Genomic DNA, 27,456 nt, shown 5'->3' with positions numbered 1-27,456 from the left:
TCGTAGGAAGTAGTATCTCACCTAACTCAACCCAAATCGACGATAAAAAGCATAGGTCACGCTTCATATAAGAAAGTCGTTCGGACTCTGAAAATTCCACATATAGTAAAATGTGAGGTTCGGAGACATAATTTTCTTTTTTTCAAAAATTAGGGAAGATATGAACGGGAAACTTCGTAGGAAGTAGTATCTCACCTAACTCAACCCAAATCGACGATAAAAAGCATAGGTCACGCTTCATATAAGAAAGTCGTTCGGACTCTGAAAATTCCACATATAGTAAAATGTGAGGTTCGGAGACATAATTTTCTTTTTTTCAAAAATTAGGGAAGATATGAACGGGAAACTTCGTAGGAAGTAGTATCTCACCTAACTCAACCCAAATCGACGATAAAAAGCATAGGTCACGCTTCATATAAGAAAGTCGTTCGGACTCTGAAAATTCCACATATAGTAAAACATGATTTTCTTATTTTTCAAAAACTAGGGAAGGTATGAACGGAAAACTTCGTAGGAAGTAGTATCTCACCTAACTCAACCCAAATCGACGATAAAAACCATAGGTCACGCTTCATATAAGAAAGTCGTTCGGACTCTGAAAATTCCACATATAGTAAAATGTGAGGTTCGGAGACATAATTTTCTTTTTTTCAAAAATTAGGGAAGATATGAACGGGAAACTTCGTAGGAAGTAGTATCTCACCTAACTCAACCCAAATCGACGATAAAAAGCATAGGTCACGCTTCATATAAGAAAGTCGTTCGGACTCTGAAAATTCCACATATAGTAAAATGTGAGGTTCGGAGACATAATTTTCTTTTTTTCAAAAATTAGGGAAGATATGAACGGGAAACTTCGTAGGAAGTAGTATCTCACCTAACTCAACCCGAATCGACGATAAAAAGCATAGGTCACGCTTCATATAAGAAAGTCGTTCGGACTCTGAAAATTCCACATATAGTAAAACATGATTTTCTTATTTTTCAAAAACTAGGGAAGGTATGAACGGAAAACTTCGTAGGAAGTAGTATCTCACCTAACTCAACCCAAATCGACGATAAAAAGCATAGGTCACGCTTCATATAAGAAAGTCGTTCGGACTCTGAAAATTCCACATATAGTAAAATGTGAGGTTCGGAGACATAATTTTCTTTTTTTCAAAAATTAGGGAAGATATGAACGGGAAACTTCGTAGGAAGTAGTATCTCACCTAATTACACCCAAATCGACGATAAAAACCATAGGTCACGCTTCATATAAGAAAGTCGTTCGGACTCTGAAAATTCCACATATAGTAAAATGTGAGGTTCGGAGACATAATTTTCTTTTTTTCAAAAATTAGGGAAGATATGAACGGGAAACTTCGTAGGAAGTAGTATCTCATCTAACTCAACCCAAATCGACGATAAAAAGCATAGGTCACGCTTCATATAAGAAAGTCGTTCGGACTCTGAAAATTCCACATATAGTAAAATGTGAGGTTCGGAGACATAATTTTCTTATTTTTCAAAAATTAGGGAAGATATGAACGGGAAACTTCGTAGGAAGTTGTATCTCACCTAACTCAACCCAAATCGACGATAAAAAGCATAGGTCACGCTTCATATAAGAAAGTCGTTCGGACTCTGAAAATTCCACATATAGTAAAATGTGAGGTTCGGAGACATAATTTTCTTTTTTTCAAAAATTAGGGAAGATATGAACGGGAAACTTCGTAGGAAGTAGTATCTCACCTAACTCAACCCAAATCGACGATAAAAAGCATAGGTCACGCTTCATATAAGAAAGTCGTTCGGACTCTGAAAATTCCACATATAGTAAAATGTGAGGTTCGGAGACATAATTTTCTTTTTTTCAAAAATTAGGGAAGATATGAACGGGAAACTTCGTAGGAAGTAGTATCTCACCTAACTCAACCCAAATCGACGATAAAAAGCATAGGTCACGCTTCATATAAGAAAGTCGTTCGGACTCTGAAAATTCCACATATAGTAAAATGTGAGGTTCGGAGACATAATTTTCTTTTTTTCAAAAATTAGGGAAGATATGAACGGGAAACTTCGTAGGAAGTAGTATCTCACCTAACTCAACCCAAATCGACGATAAAAAGCATAGGTCACGCTTCATATAAGAAAGTCGTTCGGACTCTGAAAATTCCACATATAGTAAAATGTGAGGTTCGGAGACATAATTTTCTTTTTTTCAAAAATTAGGGAAGATATGAACGGGAAACTTCGTAGGAAGTAGTATCTCACCTAACTCAACCCAAATCGACGATAAAAAGCATAGGTCACGCTTCATATAAGAAAGTCGTTCGGACTCTGAAAATTCCACATATAGTAAAATGTGAGGTTCGGAGACATAATTTTCTTTTTTTCAAAAATTAGGGAAGATATGAACGGGAAACTTCGTAGGAAGTAGTATCTCACCTAACTCAACCCAAATCGACGATAAAAACCATAGGTCACGCTTCATATAAGAAAGTCGTTCGGACTCTGAAAATTCCACATATAGTAAAACATGATTTTCTTATTTTTCAAAAACTAGGGAAGGTATGAACGGAAAACTTCGTAGGAAGTAGTATCTCACCTAACTCAACCCAAATCGACGATAAAAAGCATAGGTCACGCTTCATATAAGAAAGTCGTTCGGACTCTGAAAATTCCACATATAGTAAAATGTGAGGTTCGGAGACATAATTTTCTTTTTTTCAAAAATTAGGGAAGATATGAACGGGAAACTTCGTAGGAAGTAGTATCTCACCTAATTACACCCAAATCGACGATAAAAACCATAGGTCACGCTTCATATAAGAAAGTCGTTCGGACTCTGAAAATTCCACATATAGTAAAATGTGAGGTTCGGAGACATAATTTTCTTTTTTTCAAAAATTAGGGAAGATATGAACGGGAAACTTCGTAGGAAGTAGTATCTCATCTAACTCAACCCAAATCGCCGATAAAAAGCATAGGTCACGCTTCATATAAGAAAGTCGTTCGGACTCTGAAAATTCCACATATAGTAAAATGTGAGGTTCGGAGACATAATTTTCTTATTTTTCAAAAATTAGGGAAGGTATGAACGGGAAACTTCGTAGGAAGTTGTATCTCACCTAACTCAACCCAAATCGACGATAAAAAGCATAGGTCACGCTTCATATAAGAAAGTCGTTCGGACTCTGAAAATTCCACATATAGTAAAATGTGAGGTTCGGAGACATAATTTTCTTTTTTTCAAAAATTAGGGAAGATATGAACGGGAAACTTCGTAGGAAGTAGTATCTCACCTAACTCAACCCAAATCGACGATAAAAAGCATAGGTCACGCTTCATATAAGAAAGTCGTTCGGACTCTGAAAATTCCACATATAGTAAAATGTGAGGTTCGGAGACATAATTTTCTTTTTTTCAAAAATTAGGGAAGATATGAACGGGAAACTTCGTAGGAAGTAGTATCTCACCTAATTACACTAAAATCGACGAAAAAAACCATAGGTCACGCTTCATATAAGAAAGTCGTTCGGACTCTGAAAATTCCACATATAGTAAAATGTGAGGTTCGGAGACATAATTTTCTTTTTTTCAAAAATTAGGGAAGATATGAACGGAAAACTTCGTAGGAAGTAGTATCTCACCTAACTCAACCCAAATCGACGAAAAAAAGCATAGGTCACGCTTCATATAAGAAAGTCGTTCGGACTCTGAAAATTCCACATATAGTAAAATGTGAGGTTCGGAGACATAATTTTCATTTTTTCAAAAATTAGGGAAGGTATGAACGGGAAACTTCGTAGGAAGTTGTATCTCACCTAATTACACCCAAATCGACGATAAAAACCATAGGTCACGCTTCATATAAGAAAGTCGTTCGGACTCTGAAAATTCCACATATAGTAAAATGTGAGGTTCGGAGACATAATTTTCTTATTTCTCAAAAACTAGGGAAGGTATGAACGGAAAACTTCGTAGGAAGTAGTATCTCACCTAACTCAACCCAAATCGACGATAAAAAGCATAGGTCACGCTTCATATAAGAAAGTCGTTCGGACTCTGAAAATTCCACATATAGTAAAATGTGAGGTTCGGAGACATAATTTTTTTTTTTTCAAAAATTAGGGAAGATATGAACGGGAAACTTCGTAGGAAGTAGTATCTCACCTAATTACACCCAAATCGACGATAAAAAGCATAGGTCACGCTTCATATAAGAAAGTCGTTCGGACTCTGAAAATTCCACATATAGTAAAATGTGAGGTTCGGAGACATAATTTTCATTTTTTCAAAAATTAGGGAAGGTATGAACGGGAAACTTCGTAGGAAGTTGTATCTCACCTAATTACACCCAAATCGACGATAAAAACCATAGGTCACACTTCATATAAGAAAATCGTTCGGACTCTGAAAATTCCACATATAGTAAAATGTGAGGTTCGGAGACATAATTTTCTTTTTTTCAAAAATTAGGGAAGATATGAACGGGAAACTTCGTGGGAAGTAGTATCTCACCTAATTACACCCAAATCGACGATAAAAACCATAGGTCACGCTTCATATAAGAAAGTCGTTCGGACTCTGAAAATTACACATATAGTAAAATGTGAGGTTCGGAGACATAATTTTCATTTTTTCAAAAATTAGGGAAGGTATGAACGGGAAACTTCGTAGGAAGTTGTATCTCACCTAATTACACCCAAATCGACGATAAAAACCATAGGTCACGCTTCATATAAGAAAGTCGTTCGGACTCTGAAAATTCCACATATAGTAAAATGTGAGGTTCGGAGACATAATTTTCATTTTTTCAAAAATTAGGGAAGGTATGAACGGGAAACTTCGTAGGAAGTTGTATCTCACCTAATTACACCCAAATCGACGATAAAAACCATAGGTCACGCTTCATATAAGAAAGTCGTTCGGACTCTGAAAATTCCACATATAGTAAAATGTGAGGTTCGGAGACATAATTTTCATTTTTTCAAAAATTAGGGAAGATATGAACGGGAAACTTCGTAGGAAGTAGTATCTCACCTAATTACACCAAAATCGACGAAAAAAACCATAGGTCACGCTTCATATAAGAAAGTCGTTCGGACTCTGAAAATTCCACATATAGTAAAATGTGAGGTTCGGAGACATAATTTTCTTTTTTTCAAAAATTAGGGAAGATATGAACGGAAAACTTCGTAGGAAGTAGTATCTCACCTAACTCAACCCAAATCGACGATAAAAAGCATAGGTCACGCTTCATATAAGAAAGTCGTTCGGACTCTGAAAATTCCACATATAGTAAAATGTGAGGTTCGGAGACATAATTTTCATTTTTTCAAAAATTAGGGAAGGTATGAACGGAAAACTTCGTAGGAAGTTGTATCTCACCTAATTACACCCAAATCGACGATAAAAACCATAGGTCACGCTTCATATAAGAAAGTCGTTCGGACTCTGAAAATTCCACATATAGTAAAATGTGAGGTTCGGAGACATAATTTTCTTATTTCTCAAAAACTAGGGAAGGTATGAACGGAAAACTTCGTAGGAAGTAGTATCTCACCTAACTCAACCCAAATCGACGATAAAAAGCATAGGTCACGCTTCATATAAGAAAGTCGTTCGGACTCTGAAAATTCCACATATAGTAAAATGTGAGGTTCGGAGACATAATTTTTTTTTTTTCAAAAATTAGGGAAGGTATGAACGGGAAACTTCGTAGGAAGTAGTATCTCACCTAATTACACCCAAATCGACGATAAAAAGCATAGGTCACGCTTCATATAAGAAAGTCGTTCGGACTCTGAAAATTCCACATATAGTAAAATGTGAGGTTCGGAGACATAATTTTCATTTTTTCAAAAATTAGGGAAGGTATGAACGGGAAACTTCGTAGGAAGTTGTATCTCACCTAATTACACCCAAATCGACGATAAAAACCATAGGTCACGCTTCATATAAGAAAATCGTTCGGACTCTGAAAATTCCACATATAGTAAAATGTGAGGTTCGGAGACATAATTTTCTTTTTTTCAAAAATTAGGGAAGATATGAACGGGAAACTTCGTGGGAAGTAGTATCTCACCTAATTACACCCAAATCGACGATAAAAACCATAGGTCACGCTTCATATAAGAAAGTCGTTCGGACTCTGAAAATTACACATATAGTAAAATGTGAGGTTCGGAGACATAATTTTCATTTTTTCAAAAATTAGGGAAGGTATGAACGGGAAACTTCGTAGGAAGTTGTATCTCACCTAATTACACCCAAATCGACGATAAAAACCATAGGTCACGCTTCATATAAGAAAGTCGTTCGGACTCTGAAAATTCCACATATAGTAAAATGTGAGGTTCGGAGACATAATTTTCATTTTTTCGAAAAATTAGGGAAGATATGAACGGGAAACTTCGTAGGAAGTAGTATCTCACCTAATTACACCCAAATCGACGATAAAAACCATAGGTCACGCTTCATATAAGAAAGTCATTCGGACTCTGAAAATTCCACATATAGTAAAACATAATTTTCTTTTTTTCAAAAATTAGGGAAGATATGAACGGAAAACTTCGGAGGAAGTAGTATCTCACCTAACTCAACCCAAATCGACGATAAAAACCATAGGTCACGCTTCATATAAGAAAGTCGTTCGGACTCTGAAAATTCCACATATAGTAAAATGTGAGGTTCGGAGACATAATTTTCATTTTTTCAAAAATTAGGGAAGATATGAACGGGAAACTTCGTAGGAAGTTGTATCTCACCTAATTACACCCAAATCGACGATAAAAACCATAGGTCACGCTTCATATAAGAAAGTCGTTCGGACTCTGAAAATTCCACATATAGTAAAATGTGAGGTTCGGAGACATAATTTTCATTTTTTCAAAAATTAGGGAAGATATGAACGGGAAACTTCGTAGGAAGTAGTATCTCACCTAATTACACTAAAATCGACGAAAAAAACCATAGGTCACGCTTCATATAAGAAAGTCGTTCGGACTCTGAAAATTCCACATATAGTGAAATGTGAGGTTCGGAGACATAATTTTCTTTTTTTCAAAAATTAGGGAAGATATGAACGGAAAACTTCGTAGGAAGTAGTATCTCACCTAACTCAACCCAAATCGACGATAAAAAGCATAGGTCACGCTTCATATAAGAAAGTCGTTCGGACTCTGAAAATTCCACATATAGTAAAATGTGAGGTTCGGAGACATAATTTTCTTTTTTTCAAAAATTAGGGAAGGTATGAACGGGAAACTTCGTAGGAAGTTGTATCTCACCTAATTACACCCAAATCGACGATAAAAACCATAGGTCACGCTTCATATAAGAAAGTCGTTCGGACTCTGAAAATTCCACATATAGTAAAATGTGAGGTTCGGAGACATAATTTTCATTTTTTCAGAAATTAGGGAAGATATGAACGGGAAACTTCGTAGGAAGTAGTATCTCACCTAATTACACTAAAATCGACGAAAAAAACCATAGGTCACGCTTCATATAAGAAAGTCGTTCGGACTCTGAAAATTCCACATATAGTAAAATGTGAGGTTCGGAGACATAATTTTCTTTTTTTCAAAAATTTGGGAAGATATGAACGGAAAACTTCGTAGGAAGTAGTATCTCACCTAACTCAACCCAAATCGACGATAAAAAGCATAGGTCACGCTTCATATAAGAAAGTCGTTCGGACTCTGAAAATTCCACATATAGTAAAATGTGAGGTTCGGAGACATAATTTTCATTTTTTCAAAAATTAGGGAAGGTATGAACGGGAAACTTCGTAGGAAGTTGTATCTCACCTAATTACACCCAAATCGACGATAAAAACCATAGGTCACGCTTCATATAAGAAAGTCGTTCGGACTCTGAAAATTCCACATATAGTAAAATGTGAGGTTCGGAGACATAATTTTCTTATTTCTCAAAAACTAGGGAAGGTATGAACGGAAAACTTCGTAGGAAGTAGTATCTCACCTAACTCAACCCAAATCGACGATAAAAAGCATAGGTCACGCTTCATATAAGAAAGTCGTTCGGACTCTGAAAATTCCACATATAGTAAAATGTGAGGTTCGGAGACATAATTTTTTTTTTTTCAAAAATTAGGGAAGATATGAACGGGAAACTTCGTAGGAAGTAGTATCTCACCTAATTACACCCAAATCGACGATAAAAAGCATAGGTCACGCTTCATATAAGAAAGTCGTTCGGACTCTGAAAATTCCACATATAGTAAAATGTGAGGTTCGGAGACATAATTTTCATTTTTTCAAAAATTAGGGAAGGTATGAACGGGAAACTTCGTAGGAAGTTGTATCTCACCTAATTACACCCAAATCGACGATAAAAACCATAGGTCACACTTCATATAAGAAAATCGTTCGGACTCTGAAAATTCCACATATAGTAAAATGTGAGGTTCGGAGACATAATTTTCTTTTTTTCAAAAATTAGGGAAGATATGAACGGGAAACTTCGTGGGAAGTAGTATCTCACCTAATTACACCCAAATCGACGATAAAAACCATAGGTCACGCTTCATATAAGAAAGTCGTTCGGACTCTGAAAATTACACATATAGTAAAATGTGAGGTTCGGAGACATAATTTTCATTTTTTCAAAAATTAGGGAAGGTATGAACGGGAAACTTCGTAGGAAGTTGTATCTCACCTAATTACACCCAAATCGACGATAAAAACCATAGGTCACGCTTCATATAAGAAAGTCGTTCGGACTCTGAAAATTCCACATATAGTAAAATGTGAGGTTCGGAGACATAATTTTCATTTTTTCGAAAAATTAGGGAAGATATGAACGGGAAACTTCGTAGGAAGTAGTATCTCACCTAATTACACCCAAATCGACGATAAAAACCATAGGTCACGCTTCATATAAGAAAGTCATTCGGACTCTGAAAATTCCACATATAGTAAAACATAATTTTCTTTTTTTCAAAAATTAGGGAAGATATGAACGGAAAACTTCGGAGGAAGTAGTATCTCACCTAACTCAACCCAAATCGACGATAAAAAGCATAGGTCACGCTTCATATAAGAAAGTCGTTCGGACTCTGAAAATTCCACATATAGTAAAATGTGAGGTTCGGAGACATAATTTTCATTTTTTCAAAAACTAGGGAAGGTATGAACGGGAAACTTCGTAGGAAGTTGTATCTCACCTAACTACACCCAAATCGACGATAAAAACCATAGGTCACGCTTCATATAAGAAAGTCGTTCGGACTCTGAAAATTCCACATATAGTAAAATGTGAGGTTCGGAGACATAATTTTCATTTTTTCAAAAATTAGGGAAGATATGAACGGAAAACTTCGTAGGAAGTAGTATCTCACCTAATTACACTAAAATCGACGAAAAAAACCATAGGTCACGCTTCATATAAGAAAGTCGTTCGGACTCTGAAAATTCCACATATAGTGAAATGTGAGGTTCGGAGACATAATTTTCTTTTTTTCAAAAATTAGGGAAGATATGAACGGAAAACTTCGTAGGAAGTAGTATCTCACCTAACTCAACCCAAATCGACGATAAAAAGCATAGGTCACGCTTCATATAAGAAAGTCGTTCGGACTCTGAAAATTCCACATATAGTAAAATGTGAGGTTCGGAGACATAATTTTCATTTTTTCAAAAATTAGGGAAGGTATGAACGGGAAACTTCGTAGGAAGTTGTATCTCACCTAATTACACCCAAATCGACGATAAAAACCATAGGTCACGCTTCATATAAGAAAGTCGTTCGGACTCTGAAAATTCCACATATAGTAAAATGTGAGGTTCGGAGACATAATTTTCTTATTTTTCAAAAACTAGGGAAGGTATGAACGGAAAACTTCGTAGGAAGTAGTATCTCACCTAACTCAACCCAAATCGACGATAAAAAGCATAGGTCACGCTTCATATAAGAAAGTCGTTCGGACTCTGAAAATTCCACATATAGTAAAATGTGAGGTTCGGAGACATAATTTTCATTTTTTCAAAAATTAGGGAAGGTATGAACGGGAAACTTCGTAGGAAGTTGTATCTCACCTAATTACACCCAAATCGACGATAAAAACCATAGGTCACGATTCATATAAGAAAGTCGTTCGGACTCTGAAAATTCCACATATAGTAAAATGTGAGGTTCGGAGACATAATTTTCATTTTTTCAAAAATTAGGGAAGATATGAACGGGAAACTTCGTAGGAAGTAGTATCTCACCTAATTACACCCAAATCGACGATAAAAACCATAGGTCACGCTTCATATAAGAAAGTCATTCGGACTCTGAAAATTCCACATATAGTAAAACATGATTTTCTTATTTTTCAAAAACTAAGGAAGATATGAGCGGGAAACTTCGTAGGAAGTAGTATCTCACCTAACTCAACCCAAATCGACGATAAAAAGCATAGGTCACGCTTCATATAAGAAAGTCGTTCGGACTCTGAAAATTCCACATATAGTAAAATGTGAGGTTCGGAGACATAATTTTCTTATTTTTCAAAAACTAGGGAAGGTATGAACGGAAAACTTCGTAGGAAGTAGTATCTCACCTAATTACACCCAAATCGACGATAAAAACCATAGGTCACGCTTCATATAAGAAAGTCGTTCGGACTCTGAAAATTCCACATATAGTAAAATGTGAGGTTCGGAGACATAATTTTCTTTTTTTCAAAAATTAGGGAAGATATGAACGGGAAACTTCGTAGGAAGTAGTATCTCACCTAATTACACCCAAATCGACGATAAAAAGCATAGGTCACGCTTCATATAAGAAAGTCGTTCGGACTCTGAAAATTCCACATATAGTAAAATGTGAGGTTCGGAGACATAATTTTCATTTTTTCAAAAATTAGGGAAGGTATGAACGGGAAACTTCGTAGGAAGTTGTATCTCACCTAATTACACCCAAATCGACGATAAAAACCATAGGTCACGCTTCATATAAGAAAGTCGTTCGGACTCTGAAAATTCCACATATAGTAAAATGTGAGGTTCGGAGACATAATTTTCTTTTTTTCAAAAATTAGGGAAGATATGAACGGGAAACTTCGTAGGAAGTAGTATCTCACCTAATTACACTAAAATCGACGAAAAAAACCATAGGTCACGCTTCATATAAGAAAGTCGTTCGGACTCTGAAAATTCCACATATAGTAAAATGTGAGGTTCGGAGACATAATTTTCTTTTTTTCAAAAATTAGGGAAGATATGAACGGAAAACTTCGGAGGAAGTAGTATCTCACCTAACTCAACCCAAATCGACGATAAAAAGCATAGGTCACGCTTCATATAAGAAAGTCGTTCGGACTCTGAAAATTCCACATATAGTAAAATGTGAGGTTCGGAGACATAATTTTCATTTTTTCAAAAATTAGGGAAGGTATGAACGGGAAACTTCGTAGGAAGTTGTATCTCACCTAATTACACCCAAATCGACGATAAAAACCATAGGTCACGCTTCATATAAGAAAGTCGTTCGGACTCTGAAAATTCCACATATAGTAAAATGTGAGGTTCGGAGACATAATTTTCATTTTTTCAAAAATTAGGGAAGATATGAACGGGAAACTTCGTAGGAAGTAGTATCTCACCTAATTACACTAAAATCGACGAAAAAAACCATAGGTCACGCTTCATATAAGAAAGTCGTTCGGACTCTGAAAATTCCACATATAGTGAAATGTGAGGTTCGGAGACATAATTTTCTTTTTTTCAAAAATTAGGGAAGATATGAACGGAAAACTTCGTAGGAAGTAGTATCTCACCTAACTCAACCCAAATCGACGATAAAAAGCATAGGTCACGCTTCATATAAGAAAGTCGTTCGGACTCTGAAAATTCCACATATAGTAAAATGTGAGGTTCGGAGACATAATTTTCTTTTTTTCAAAAATTAGGGAAGATATGAACGGGAAACTTCGTGGGAAGTAGTATCTCACCTAATTACACCCAAATCGACGATAAAAACCATAGGTCACGCTTCATATAAGAAAGTCGTTCGGACTCTGAAAATTACACATATAGTAAAATGTGAGGTTCGGAGACATAATTTTTTTTTTTTCAAAAATTAGGGAAGATATGAACGGGAAACTTCGTAGGAAGTAGTATCTCACCTAATTACACCCAAATCGACGATAAAAAGCATAGGTCACGCTTCATATAAGAAAGTCGTTCGGACTCTGAAAATTCCACATATAGTAAAATGTGAGGTTCGGAGACATAATTTTCATTTTTTCAAAAATTAGGGAAGATATGAACGGGAAACTTCGTAGGAAGTTGTATCTCACCTAATTACACCCAAATCGACGATAAAAACCATAGGTCACGCTTCATATAAGAAAGTCGTTCGGACTCTGAAAATTCCACATATAGTAAAATGTGAGGTTCGGAGACATAATTTTCTTATTTTTCAAAAACTAGGGAAGGTATGAACGGAAAACTTCGTAGGAAGTAGTATCTCACCTAATTACACCCAAATCGACGATAAAAACCATAGGTCACGCTTCATATAAGAAAGTCGTTCGGACTCTGAAAATTCCACATATAGTAAAATGTGAGGTTCGGAGACATAATTTTCATTTTTTCAAAAATTAGGGAAGATATGAACGGGAAACTTCGTAGGAAGTAGTATCTCACCTAATTACACTAAAATCGACGAAAAAAACCATAGGTCACGCTTCATATAAGAAAGTCGTTCGGACTCTGAAAATTCCACATATAGTAAAATGTGAGGTTCGGAGACATAATTTTCTTTTTTTCAAAAATTAGGGAAGATATGAACGGAAAACTTCGTAGGAAGTAGTATCTCACCTAACTCAACCCAAATCGACGATAAAAAGCATAGGTCACGCTTCATATAAGAAAGTCGTTCGGACTCTGAAAATTCCACATATAGTAAAATGTGAGGTTCGGAGACATAATTTTCATTTTTTCAAAAATTAGGGAAGGTATGAACGGGAAACTTCGTAGGAAGTTGTATCTCACCTAATTACACCCAAATCGACGATAAAAACCATAGGTCACGCTTCATATAAGAAAGTCGTTCGGACTCTGAAAATTCCACATATAGTAAAATGTGAGGTTCGGAGACATAATTTTTTATTTTTCAAAAACTAGGGAAGGTATGAACGGAAAACTTCGTAGGAAGTAGTATCTCACCTAACTCAACCCAAATCGACGATAAAAAGCATAGGTCACGCTTCATATAAGAAAGTCGTTCGGACTCTGAAAATTCCACATATAGTAAAATGTGAGGTTCGGAGACATAATTTTTTTTTTTTCGAAAATTAGGGAAGATATGAACGGGAAACTTCGTAGGAAGTAGTATCTCACCTAATTACACCCAAATCGACGATAAAAAGCATAGGTCACGCTTCATATAAGAAAGTCGTTCGGACTCTGAAAATTCCACATATAGTAAAATGTGAGGTTCGGAGACATAATTTTCTTTTTTTCAAAAATTAGGGAAGATATGAACGGAAAACTTCGGAGGAAGTAGTATCTCACCTAACTCAACCCAAATCGACGATAAAAAGCATAGGTCACGCTTCATATAAGAAAGTCGTTCGGACTCTGAAAATTCCACATATAGTAAAATGTGAGGTTCGGAGACATAATTTTCATTTTTTCAAAAATTAGGGAAGGTATGAACGGGAAACTTCGTAGGAAGTAGTATCTCACCTAACTCAACCCAAATCGACGATAAAAAGCATAGGTCACGCTTCATATAAGAAAGTCGTTCGGACTCTGAAAATTCCACATATAGTAAAATGTGAGGTTCGGAGACATAATTTTTTTTTTTTCAAAAATTAGGGAAGATATGAACGGGAAACTTCGTAGGAAGTAGTATCTCACCTAATTACACCCAAATCGACGATAAAAAGCATAGGTCACGCTTCATATAAGAAAGTCGTTCGGACTCTGAAAATTCCACATATAGTAAAATGTGAGGTTCGGAGACATAATTTTCATTTTTTCAAAAATTAGGGAAGGTATGAACGGGAAACTTCGTAGGAAGTTGTATCTCACCTAATTACACCCAAATCGACGATAAAAACCATAGGTCACGCTTCATATAAGAAAATCGTTCGGACTCTGAAAATTCCACATATAGTAAAATGTGAGGTTCGGAGACATAATTTTCTTTTTTTCAAAAATTAGGGAAGATATGAACGGGAAACTTCGTGGGAAGTAGTATCTCACCTAATTACACCCAAATCGACGATAAAAACCATAGGTCACGCTTCATATAAGAAAGTCGTTCGGACTCTGAAAATTACACATATAGTAAAATGTGAGGTTCGGAGACATAATTTTCATTTTTTCAAAAATTAGGGAAGGTATGAACGGGAAACTTCGTAGGAAGTTGTATCTCACCTAATTACACCCAAATCGACGATAAAAACCATAGGTCACGCTTCATATAAGAAAGTCGTTCGGACTCTGAAAATTCCACATATAGTAAAATGTGAGGTTCGGAGACATAATTTTCATTTTTTCAAAAATTAGGGAAGGTATGAACGGGAAACTTCGTAGGAAGTTGTATCTCACCTAATTACACCCAAATCGACGATAAAAACCATAGGTCACGCTTCATATAAGAAAGTCGTTCGGACTCTGAAAATTCCACATATAGTAAAATGTGAGGTTCGGAGACATAATTTTCATTTTTTCAAAAATTAGGGAAGATATGAACGGGAAACTTCGTAGGAAGTAGTATCTCACCTAATTACACTAAAATCGACGAAAAAAACCATAGGTCACGCTTCATATAAGAAAGTCGTTCGGACTCTGAAAATTCCACATATAGTAAAATGTGAGGTTCGGAGACATAATTTTCTTTTTTTCAAAAATTAGGGAAGATATGAACGGAAAACTTCGTAGGAAGTAGTATCTCACCTAACTCAACCCAAATCGACGATAAAAAGCATAGGTCACGCTTCATATAAGAAAGTCGTTCGGACTCTGAAAATTCCACATATAGTAAAATGTGAGGTTCGGAGACATAATTTTCATTTTTTCAAAAATTAGGGAAGGTATGAACGGGAAACTTCGTAGGAAGTTGTATCTCACCTAATTACACCCAAATCGACGATAAAAACCATAGGTCACGCTTCATATAAGAAAGTCGTTCGGACTCTGAAAATTCCACATATAGTAAAATGTGAGGTTCGGAGACATAATTTTCTTATTTCTCAAAAACTAGGGAAGGTATGAACGGAAAACTTCGTAGGAAGTAGTATCTCACCTAACTCAACCCAAATCGACGATAAAAAGCATAGGTCACGCTTCATATAAGAAAGTCGTTCGGACTCTGAAAATTCCACATATAGTAAAATGTGAGGTTCGGAGACATAATTTTTTTTTTTTCAAAAATTAGGGAAGATATGAACGGGAAACTTCGTAGGAAGTAGTATCTCACCTAATTACACCCAAATCGACGATAAAAAGCATAGGTCACGCTTCATATAAGAAAGTCGTTCGGACTCTGAAAATTCCACATATAGTAAAATGTGAGGTTCGGAGACATAATTTTCATTTTTTCAAAAATTAGGGAAGGTATGAACGGGAAACTTCGTAGGAAGTTGTATCTCACCTAATTACACCCAAATCGACGATAAAAACCATAGGTCACGCTTCATATAAGAAAATCGTTCGGACTCTGAAAATTCCACATATAGTAAAATGTGAGGTTCGGAGACATAATTTTCTTTTTTTCAAAAATTAGGGAAGATATGAACGGGAAACTTCGTGGGAAGTAGTATCTCACCTAATTACACCCAAATCGACGATAAAAACCATAGGTCACGCTTCATATAAGAAAGTCGTTCGGACTCTGAAAATTACACATATAGTAAAATGTGAGGTTCGGAGACATAATTTTCATTTTTTCAAAAATTAGGGAAGGTATGAACGGGAAACTTCGTAGGAAGTTGTATCTCACCTAATTACACCCAAATCGACGATAAAAACCATAGGTCACGCTTCATATAAGAAAGTCGTTCGGACTCTGAAAATTCCACATATAGTAAAATGTGAGGTTCGGAGACATAATTTTCATTTTTTCGAAAAATTAGGGAAGATATGAACGGGAAACTTCGTAGGAAGTAGTATCTCACCTAATTACACCCAAATCGACGATAAAAACCATAGGTCACGCTTCATATAAGAAAGTCATTCGGACTCTGAAAATTCCACATATAGTAAAACATAATTTTCTTTTTTTCAAAAATTAGGGAAGATATGAACGGAAAACTTCGGAGGAAGTAGTATCTCACCTAACTCAACCCAAATCGACGATAAAAAGCATAGGTCACGCTTCATATAAGAAAGTCGTTCGGACTCTGAAAATTCCACATATAGTAAAATGTGAGGTTCGGAGACATAATTTTCATTTTTTCAAAAATTAGGGAAGGTATGAACGGGAAACTTCGTAGGAAGTTGTATCTCACCTAATTACACCCAAATCGACGATAAAAACCATAGGTCACGCTTCATATAAGAAAGTCGTTCGGACTCTGAAAATTCCACATATAGTAAAATGTGAGGTTCGGAGACATAATTTTCATTTTTTCAAAAATTAGGGAAGATATGAACGGGAAACTTCGTAGGAAGTAGTATCTCACCTAATTACACTAAAATCGACGAAAAAAACCATAGGTCACGCTTCATATAAGAAAGTCGTTCGGACTCTGAAAATTCCACATATAGTGAAATGTGAGGTTCGGAGACATAATTTTCTTTTTTTCAAAAATTAGGGAAGATATGAACGGAAAACTTCGTAGGAAGTAGTATCTCACCTAACTCAACCCAAATCGACGATAAAAAGCATAGGTCACGCTTCATATAAGAAAGTCGTTCGGACTCTGAAAATTCCACATATAGTAAAATGTGAGGTTCGGAGACATAATTTTCATTTTTTCAAAAATTAGGGAAGGTATGAACGGGAAACTTCGTAGGAAGTTGTATCTCACCTAATTACACCCAAATCGACGATAAAAACCATAGGTCACGCTTCATATAAGAAAGTCGTTCGGACTCTGAAAATTCCACATATAGTAAAATGTGAGGTTCGGAGACATAATTTTCATTTTTTCAGAAATTAGGGAAGATATGAACGGGAAACTTCGTAGGAAGTAGTATCTCACCTAATTACACTAAAATCGACGAAAAAAACCATAGGTCACGCTTCATATAAGAAAGTCGTTCGGACTCTGAAAATTCCACATATAGTAAAATGTGAGGTTCGGAGACATAATTTTCTTTTTTTCAAAAATTAGGGAAGATATGAACGGAAAACTTCGTAGGAAGTAGTATCTCACCTAACTCAACCCAAATCGACGATAAAAAGCATAGGTCACGCTTCATATAAGAAAGTCGTTCGGACTCTGAAAATTCCACATATAGTAAAATGTGAGGTTCGGAGACATAATTTTCATTTTTTCAAAAATTAGGGAAGGTATGAACGGGAAACTTCGTAGGAAGTTGTATCTCACCTAATTACACCCAAATCGACGATAAAAACCATAGGTCACGCTTCATATAAGAAAGTCGTTCGGACTCTGAAAATTCCACATATAGTAAAATGTGAGGTTCGGAGACATAATTTTCTTATTTCTCAAAAACTAGGGAAGGTATGAACGGAAAACTTCGTAGGAAGTAGTATCTCACCTAACTCAACCCAAATCGACGATAAAAAGCATAGGTCACGCTTCATATAAGAAAGTCGTTCGGACTCTGAAAATTCCACATATAGTAAAATGTGAGGTTCGGAGACATAATTTTTTTTTTTTCAAAAATTAGGGAAGATATGAACGGGAAACTTCGTAGGAAGTAGTATCTCACCTAATTACACCCAAATCGACGATAAAAAGCATAGGTCACGCTTCATATAAGAAAGTCGTTCGGACTCTGAAAATTCCACATATAGTAAAATGTGAGGTTCGGAGACATAATTTTCATTTTTTCAAAAATTAGGGAAGGTATGAACGGGAAACTTCGTAGGAAGTTGTATCTCACCTAATTACACCCAAATCGACGATAAAAACCATAGGTCACACTTCATATAAGAAAATCGTTCGGACTCTGAAAATTCCACATATAGTAAAATGTGAGGTTCGGAGACATAATTTTCTTTTTTTCAAAAATTAGGGAAGATATGAACGGGAAACTTCGTGGGAAGTAGTATCTCACCTAATTACACCCAAATCGACGATAAAAACCATAGGTCACGCTTCATATAAGAAAGTCGTTCGGACTCTGAAAATTACACATATAGTAAAATGTGAGGTTCGGAGACATAATTTTCATTTTTTCAAAAATTAGGGAAGGTATGAACGGGAAACTTCGTAGGAAGTTGTATCTCACCTAATTACACCCAAATCGACGATAAAAACCATAGGTCACGCTTCATATAAGAAAGTCGTTCGGACTCTGAAAATTCCACATATAGTAAAATGTGAGGTTCGGAGACATAATTTTCATTTTTTCGAAAAATTAGGGAAGATATGAACGGGAAACTTCGTAGGAAGTAGTATCTCACCTAATTACACCCAAATCGACGATAAAAACCATAGGTCACGCTTCATATAAGAAAGTCATTCGGACTCTGAAAATTCCACATATAGTAAAACATAATTTTCTTTTTTTCAAAAATTAGGGAAGATATGAACGGAAAACTTCGGAGGAAGTAGTATCTCACCTAACTCAACCCAAATCGACGATAAAAAGCATAGGTCACGCTTCATATAAGAAAGTCGTTCGGACTCTGAAAATTCCACATATAGTAAAATGTGAGGTTCGGAGACATAATTTTCATTTTTTCAAAAATTAGGGAAGGTATGAACGGGAAACTTCGTAGGAAGTTGTATCTCACCTAATTACACCCAAATCGACGATAAAAACCATAGGTCACGCTTCATATAAGAAAGTCGTTCGGACTCTGAAAATTCCACATATAGTAAAATGTGAGGTTCGGAGACATAATTTTCATTTTTTCAAAAATTAGGGAAGATATGAACGGGAAACTTCGTAGGAAGTAGTATCTCACCTAATTACACTAAAATCGACGAAAAAAACCATAGGTCACGCTTCATATAAGAAAGTCGTTCGGACTCTGAAAATTCCACATATAGTGAAATGTGAGGTTCGGAGACATAATTTTCTTTTTTTCAAAAATTTGGGAAGATATGAACGGAAAACTTCGTAGGAAGTAGTATCTCACCTAACTCAACCCAAATCGACGATAAAAAGCATAGGTCACGCTTCATATAAGAAAGTCGTTCGGACTCTGAAAATTCCACATATAGTAAAATGTGAGGTTCGGAGACATAATTTTCATTTTTTCAAAAATTAGGGAAGGTATGAACGGGAAACTTCGTAGGAAGTTGTATCTCACCTAATTACACCCAAATCGACGATAAAAACCATAGGTCACGCTTCATATAAGAAAGTCGTTCGGACTCTGAAAATTCCACATATAGTAAAATGTGAGGTTCGGAGACATAATTTTCTTATTTTTCAAAAACTAGGGAAGGTATGAACGGAAAACTTCGTAGGAAGTAGTATCTCACCTAACTCAACCCAAATCGACGATAAAAAGCATAGGTCACGCTTCATATAAGAAAGTCGTTCGGACTCTGAAAATTCCACATATAGTAAAATGTGAGGTTCGGAGACATAATTTTCATTTTTTCAAAAATTAGGGAAGGTATGAACGGGAAACTTCGTAGGAAGTTGTATCTCACCTAATTACACCCAAATCGACGATAAAAACCATAGGTCACGATTCATATAAGAAAGTCGTTCGGACTCTGAAAATTCCACATATAGTAAAATGTGAGGTTCGGAGACATAATTTTCATTTTTTCAAAAATTAGGGAAGATATGAACGGGAAACTTCGTAGGAAGTAGTATCTCACCTAATTACACCCAAATCGACGATAAAAACCATAGGTCACGCTTCATATAAGAAAGTCATTCGGACTCTGAAAATTCCACATATAGTAAAACATGATTTTCTTATTTTTCAAAAACTAAGGAAGATATGAGCGGGAAACTTCGTAGGAAGTAGTATCTCACCTAACTCAACCCAAATCGACGATAAAAAGCATAGGTCACGCTTCATATAAGAAAGTCGTTCGGACTCTGAAAATTCCACATATAGTAAAATGTGAGGTTCGGAGACATAATTTTCTTATTTTTCAAAAACTAGGGAAGGTATGAACGGAAAACTTCGTAGGAAGTAGTATCTCACCTAATTACACCCAAATCGACGATAAAAACCATAGGTCACGCTTCATATAAGAAAGTCGTTCGGACTCTGAAAATTCCACATATAGTAAAATGTGAGGTTCGGAGACATAATTTTCTTTTTTTCAAAAATTAGGGAAGATATGAACGGGAAACTTCGTAGGAAGTAGTATCTCACCTAATTACACCCAAATCGACGATAAAAAGCATAGGTCACGCTTCATATAAGAAAGTCGTTCGGACTCTGAAAATTCCACATATAGTAAAATGTGAGGTTCGGAGACATAATTTTCATTTTTTCAAAAATTAGGGAAGGTATGAACGGGAAACTTCGTAGGAAGTTGTATCTCACCTAATTACACCCAAATCGACGATAAAAACCATAGGTCACGCTTCATATAAGAAAGTCGTTCGGACTCTGAAAATTCCACATATAGTAAAATGTGAGGTTCGGAGACATAATTTTCTTTTTTTCAAAAATTAGGGAAGATATGAACGGGAAACTTCGTAGGAAGTAGTATCTCACCTAATTACACTAAAATCGACGAAAAAAACCATAGGTCACGCTTCATATAAGAAAGTCGTTCGGACTCTGAAAATTCCACATATAGTAAAATGTGAGGTTCGGAGACATAATTTTCTTTTTTTCAAAAATTAGGGAAGATATGAACGGAAAACTTCGGAGGAAGTAGTATCTCACCTAACTCAACCCAAATCGACGATAAAAAGCATAGGTCACGCTTCATATAAGAAAGTCGTTCGGACTCTGAAAATTCCACATATAGTAAAATGTGAGGTTCGGAGACATAATTTTCATTTTTTCAAAAATTAGGGAAGGTATGAACGGGAAACTTCGTAGGAAGTAGTATCTCACCTAATTACACCCAAATCGACGATAAAAACCATAGGTCACGCTTCATATAAGAAAGTCGTTCGGACTCTGAAAATTCCACATATAGTAAAATGTGAGGTTCGGAGACATAATTTTCATTTTTTCAAAAATTAGGGAAGATATGAACGGGAAACTTCGTAGGAAGTAGTATCTCACCTAATTACACTAAAATCGACGAAAAAAACCATAGGTCACGCTTCATATAAGAAAGTCGTTCGGACTCTGAAAATTCCACATATAGTGAAATGTGAGGTTCGGAGACATAATTTTCTTTTTTTCAAAAATTAGGGAAGATATGAACGGAAAACTTCGTAGGAAGTAGTATCTCACCTAACTCAACCCAAATCGACGATAAAAAGCATAGGTCACGCTTCATATAAGAAAGTCGTTCGGACTCTGAAAATTCCACATATAGTAAAATGTGAGGTTCGGAGACATAATTTTCTTTTTTTCAAAAATTAGGGAAGATATGAACGGGAAACTTCGTGGGAAGTAGTATCTCACCTAATTACACCCAAATCGACGATAAAAACCATAGGTCACGCTTCATATAAGAAAGTCGTTCGGACTCTGAAAATTACACATATAGTAAAATGTGAGGTTCGGAGACATAATTTTTTTTTTTTCAAAAATTAGGGAAGATATGAACGGGAAACTTCGTAGGAAGTAGTATCTCACCTAATTACACCCAAATCGACGATAAAAACCATAGGTCACGCTTCATATAAGAAAGTCGTTCGGACTCTGAAAATTCCACATATAGTAAAATGTGAGGTTCGGAGACATAATTTTCATTTTTTCAAAAATTAGGGAAGATATGAACGGGAAACTTCGTAGGAAGTTGTATCTCACCTAATTACACCCAAATCGACGATAAAAACCATAGGTCACGCTTCATATAAGAAAGTCGTTCGGACTCTGAAAATTCCACATATAGTAAAATGTGAGGTTCGGAGACATAATTTTCTTATTTTTCAAAAACTAGGGAAGGTATGAACGGAAAACTTCGTAGGAAGTTGTATCTCACCTAATTACACCCAAATCGACGATAAAAACCATAGGTCACGCTTCATATAAGAAAGTCGTTCGGACTCTGAAAATTCCACATATAGTAAAATGTGAGGTTCGGAGACATAATTTTCATTTTTTCAAAAATTAGGGAAGGTATGAACGGGAAACTTCGTAGGAAGTAGTATCTCACCTAATTACACTAAAATCGACGAAAAAAACCATAGGTCACGCTTCATATAAGAAAGTCGTTCGGACTCTGAAAATTCCACATATAGTAAAATGTGAGGTTCGGAGACATAATTTTCTTTTTTTCAAAAATTAGGGAAGATATGAACGGAAAACTTCGTAGGAAGTAGTATCTCACCTAACTCAACCCAAATCGACGATAAAAAGCATAGGTCACGCTTCATATAAGAAAGTCGTTCGGACTCTGAAAATTCCACATATAGTAAAATGTGAGGTTCGGAGACATAATTTTCATTTTTTCAAAAATTAGGGAAGGTATGAACGGGAAACTTCGTAGGAAGTTGTATCTCACCTAATTACACCCAAATCGACGATAAAAACCATAGGTCACGCTTCATATAAGAAAGTCGTTCGGACTCTGAAAATTCCACATATAGTAAAATGTGAGGTTCGGAGACATAATTTTTTATTTTTCAAAAACTAGGGAAGGTATGAACGGAAAACTTCGTAGGAAGTAGTATCTCACCTAACTCAACCCAAATCGACGATAAAAAGCATAGGTCACGCTTCATATAAGAAAGTCGTTCGGACTCTGAAAATTCCACATATAGTAAAATGTGAGGTTCGGAGACATAATTTTTTTTTTTTCGAAAATTAGGGAAGATATGAACGGGAAACTTCGTAGGAAGTAGTATCTCACCTAATTACACCCAAATCGACGATAAAAAGCATAGGTCACGCTTCATATAAGAAAGTCGTTCGGACTCTGAAAATTCCACATATAGTAAAATGTGAGGTTCGGAGACATAATTTTCTTTTTTTCAAAAATTAGGGAAGATATGAACGGAAAACTTCGGAGGAAGTAGTATCTCACCTAACTCAACCCAAATCGACGATAAAAAGCATAGGTCACGCTTCATATAAGAAAGTCGTTCGGACTCTGAAAATTCCACATATAGTAAAATGTGAGGTTCGGAGACATAATTTTCATTTTTTCAAAAATTAGGGAAGGTATGAACGGGAAACTTCGTAGGAAGTTGTATCTCACCTAATTACACCCAAATCGACGATAAAAACCATAGGTCACGCTTCATATAAGAAAGTCGTTCGGACTCTGAAAATTCCACATATAGTAAAATGTGAGGTTCGGAGACATAATTTTCATTTTTTCAAAAATTAGGGAAGATATGAACGGGAAACTTCGTAGGAAGTAGTATCTCACCTAATTACACTAAAATCGACGAAAAAAACCATAGGTCACGCTTCATATAAGAAAGTCGTTCGGACTCTGAAAATTCCACATATAGTGAAATGTGAGGTTCGGAGACATAATTTTCTTTTTTTCAAAAATTAGGGAAGATATGAACGGAAAACTTCGTAGGAAGTAGTATCTCACCTAACTAAACCCAAATCGACGATAAAAAGCATAGGTCACGCTTCATATAAGAAAGTCGTTCGGACTCTGAAAATTCCACATATAGTAAAATGTGAGGTTCGGAGACATAATTTTCTTTTTTTCAAAAATTAGGGAAGATATGAACGGGAAACTTCGTGGGAAGTAGTATCTCACCTAATTACACCCAAATCGACGATAAAAACCATAGGTCACGCTTCATATAAGAAAGTCGTTCGGACTCTGAAAATTACACATATAGTAAAATGTGAGGTTCGGAGACATAATTTTTTTTTTTTCAAAAATTAGGGAAGGTATGAACGGAAAACTTCGTAGGAAGTAGTATCTTACCTAATTACACCCAAATCGACGATAAAAAGCATAGGTCACGCTTCATATAAGAAAGTCGTTCGGACTCTGAAAATTCCACATATAGTAAAATGTGAGGTTCGGAGACATAATTTTCATTTTTTCAAAAATTAGGGAAGGTATGAACGGGAAACTTCGTAGGAAGTTGTATCTCACCTAATTACACCCAAATCGACGATAAAAACCATAGGTCACGCTTCATATAAGAAAGTCGTTCGGACTCTGAAAATTCCACATATAGTAAAATGTGAGGTTCGGAGACATAATTTTCTTATTTTTCAAAAACTAGGGAAGGTATGAACGGAAAACTTCGTAGGAAGTTGTATCTCACCTAATTACACCCAAATCGACGATAAAAACCATAGGTCACGCTTCATATAAGAAAGTCGTTCGGACTCTGAAAATTCCACATATAGTAAAATGTGAGGTTCGGAGACATAATTTTCATTTTTTCAAAAATTAGGGAAGATATGAACGGGAAACTTCGTAGGAAGTAGTATCTCACCTAATTACACTAAAATCGACGAAAAAACCATAGGTCACGCTTCATATAAGAAAGTCGTTCGGACTCTGAAAATTCCACATATAGTAAAATGTGAGGTTCGGAGACATAATTTTCTTTTTTTCAAAAATTAGGGAAGATATGAACGGAAAACTTCGTAGGAAGTAGTATCTCACCTAACTCAACCCAAATCGACGATAAAAAGCATAGGTCACGCTTCATATAAGAAAGTCGTTCGGACTCTGAAAATTCCACATATAGTAAAATGTGAGGTTCGGAGACATAATTTTCTTATTTTTCAAAAATTAGGGAAGATATGAACGGGAAACTTCGTAGGAAGTTGTATCTCACCTACCTCAACCCAAATCGACGATAAAAAGCATAGGTCACGCTTCATATAAGAAAGTCGTTCGGACTCTGAAAATTCCACATATAGTAAAATGTGAGGTTCGGAGACATAATTTTCATTTTTTCAAAAATTAGGGAAGGTATGAACGGGAAACTTCGTAGGAAGTAGTATCTCACCTAACTCAACCCAAATCGACGATAAAAAGCATAGGTCACGCTTCATATAAGAAAGTCGTTCGGACTCTGAAAATTCCACATATAGTAAAATGTGAGGTTCGGAGACATAATTTTCTTATTTTTCAAAAATTAGGGAAGATATGAACGGGAAACTTCGTAGGAAGTTGTATCTCACCTAACTCAACCCAAATCGACGATAAAAAGCATAGGTCACGCTTCATATAAGAAAGTCGTTCGGACTCTGAAAATTCCACATATAGTAAAATGTGAGGTTCGGAGACATAATTTTCATTTTTTCAAAAATTAGGGACGGTATGAACGGGAAACTTCGTAGGAAATTGTATCTCACCTAATTACACCCAATTCGACGATAAAAACCATAGGTCACGCTTTATATAAGAAAGTCGTTCGGACTCTGAAAATTCCACATATAGTAAAATGTGAGGTTCGGAGACATAATTTTCATTTTTTCAAAAATTAGGGAAGGTATGAACGGGAAACTTCGTAGGAAGTAGTATCTCACCTAACTCAACCCAAATCGACGATAAAAAGCATAGGTCACGCTTCATATAAGAAAGTCGTTCGGACTCTGAAAATTCCACATATAGTAAAATGTGAGGTTCGGAGACATAATTTTCTTTTTTTCAAAAATTAGGGAAGATATGAACGGAAAACTTCGTAGGAAGTAGTATCTCACCTAACTCAACCCAAATCGACGATAAAAAGCATAGGTCACGCTTCATATAAGAAAGTCGTTCGGACTCTGAAAATTCCACATATAGTAAAATGTGAGGTTCGGAGACATAATTTTCTTTTTTTCAAAAATTAGGGAAGGTATGAACGGGAAACTTCGTAGGAAGTAGTATCTCACCTAACTCAACCCAAATCGACGATAAAAAGCATAGGTCACGCTTCATATAAGAAAGTCGTTCGGACTCTGAAAATTCCACATATAGTAAAATGTGAGGTTCGGAGACATAATTTTCTTTTTTTCAAAAATTAGGGAAGATATGAACGGGAAACTTCGTAGGAAGTAGTATCTCACCTAACTCAACCCAAATCGACGATAAAAAGCATAGGTCACGCTTCATATAAGAAAGTCGTTCGGACTCTGAAAATTCCACATATAGTAAAACATGATTTTCTTATTTTTCAAAAACTAGGGAAGGTATGAACGGAAAACTTCGTAGGAAGTAGTATCTCACCTAACTCAACCCAAATCGACGATAAAAAGCATAGGTCACGCTTCATATAAGAAAGTCGTTCGGACTCTGAAAATTCCACATATAGTAAAATGTGAGGTTCGGAGACATAATTTTCTTTTTTTCAAAAATTAGGGAAGATATGAACGGGAAACTTCGTAGGAAGTAGTATCTCACCTAATTACACTAAAATCGACGAAAAAAACCATAGGTCACGCTTCATATAAGAAAGTCGTTCGGACTCTGAAAATTCCACATATAGTAAAATGTGAGGTTCGGAGACATAATTTTCATTTTTTTAAAAACTAGGGAAGGTATGAACGGGAAACTTCGTAGGAAGTAGTATCTCACCTAATTCAACCCAAATCGACGATAAAAACCATAGGTCACGCTTCATATAAGAAAGTCGTTCGGACTCTGAAAATTCCACATATAGTAAAATGTGAGGTTCGGAGACATAATTTTCATTTTTTCAAAAATTAGGGAAGATATGAACGGGAAACTTCGTAGGAAGTAGTATCTCACCTAATTACACTAAAATCGACGAAAAAAACCATAGGTCACGCTTCATATAAGAAAGTCGTTCGGACTCTGAAAATTCCACATATAGTAAAATGTGAGGTTCGGAGACATAATTTTCTTTTTTTCAAAAATTAGGGAAGATATGAACGGAAAACTTCGTAGGAAGTAGTATCTCACCTAACTCAACCCAAATCGACGATAAAAAGCATAGGTCACGCTTCATATAAGAAAGTCGTTCGGACTCTGAAAATTCCACATATAGTAAAATGTGAGGTTCGGAGACATAATTTTCTTTTTTTCAAAAATTAGGGAAGATATGAACGGGAAACTTCGTAGGAAGTAGTATCTCACCTAACTCAACCCAAATCGACGATAAAAAGCATAGGTCACGCTTCATATAAGAAAGTCGTTCGGACTCTGAAAATTCCACATATAGTAAAACATGATTTTCTTATTTTTCAAAAACTAGGGAAGGTATGAACGGAAAACTTCGTAGGAAGTAGTATCTCACCTAACTCAACCCAAATCGACGATAAAAAGCATAGGTCACGCTTCATATAAGAAAGTCGTTCGGACTCTGAAAATTCCACATA

This window comes from Coccinella septempunctata, chromosome 8, assembly GCF_907165205.1.
Source record: "Coccinella septempunctata chromosome 8, icCocSept1.1, whole genome shotgun sequence".
In the NCBI taxonomy this organism is placed as follows: Eukaryota; Metazoa; Arthropoda; class Insecta; order Coleoptera; family Coccinellidae; genus Coccinella; species Coccinella septempunctata.
Note: the sequence above shows the minus strand (reverse complement) of the source record.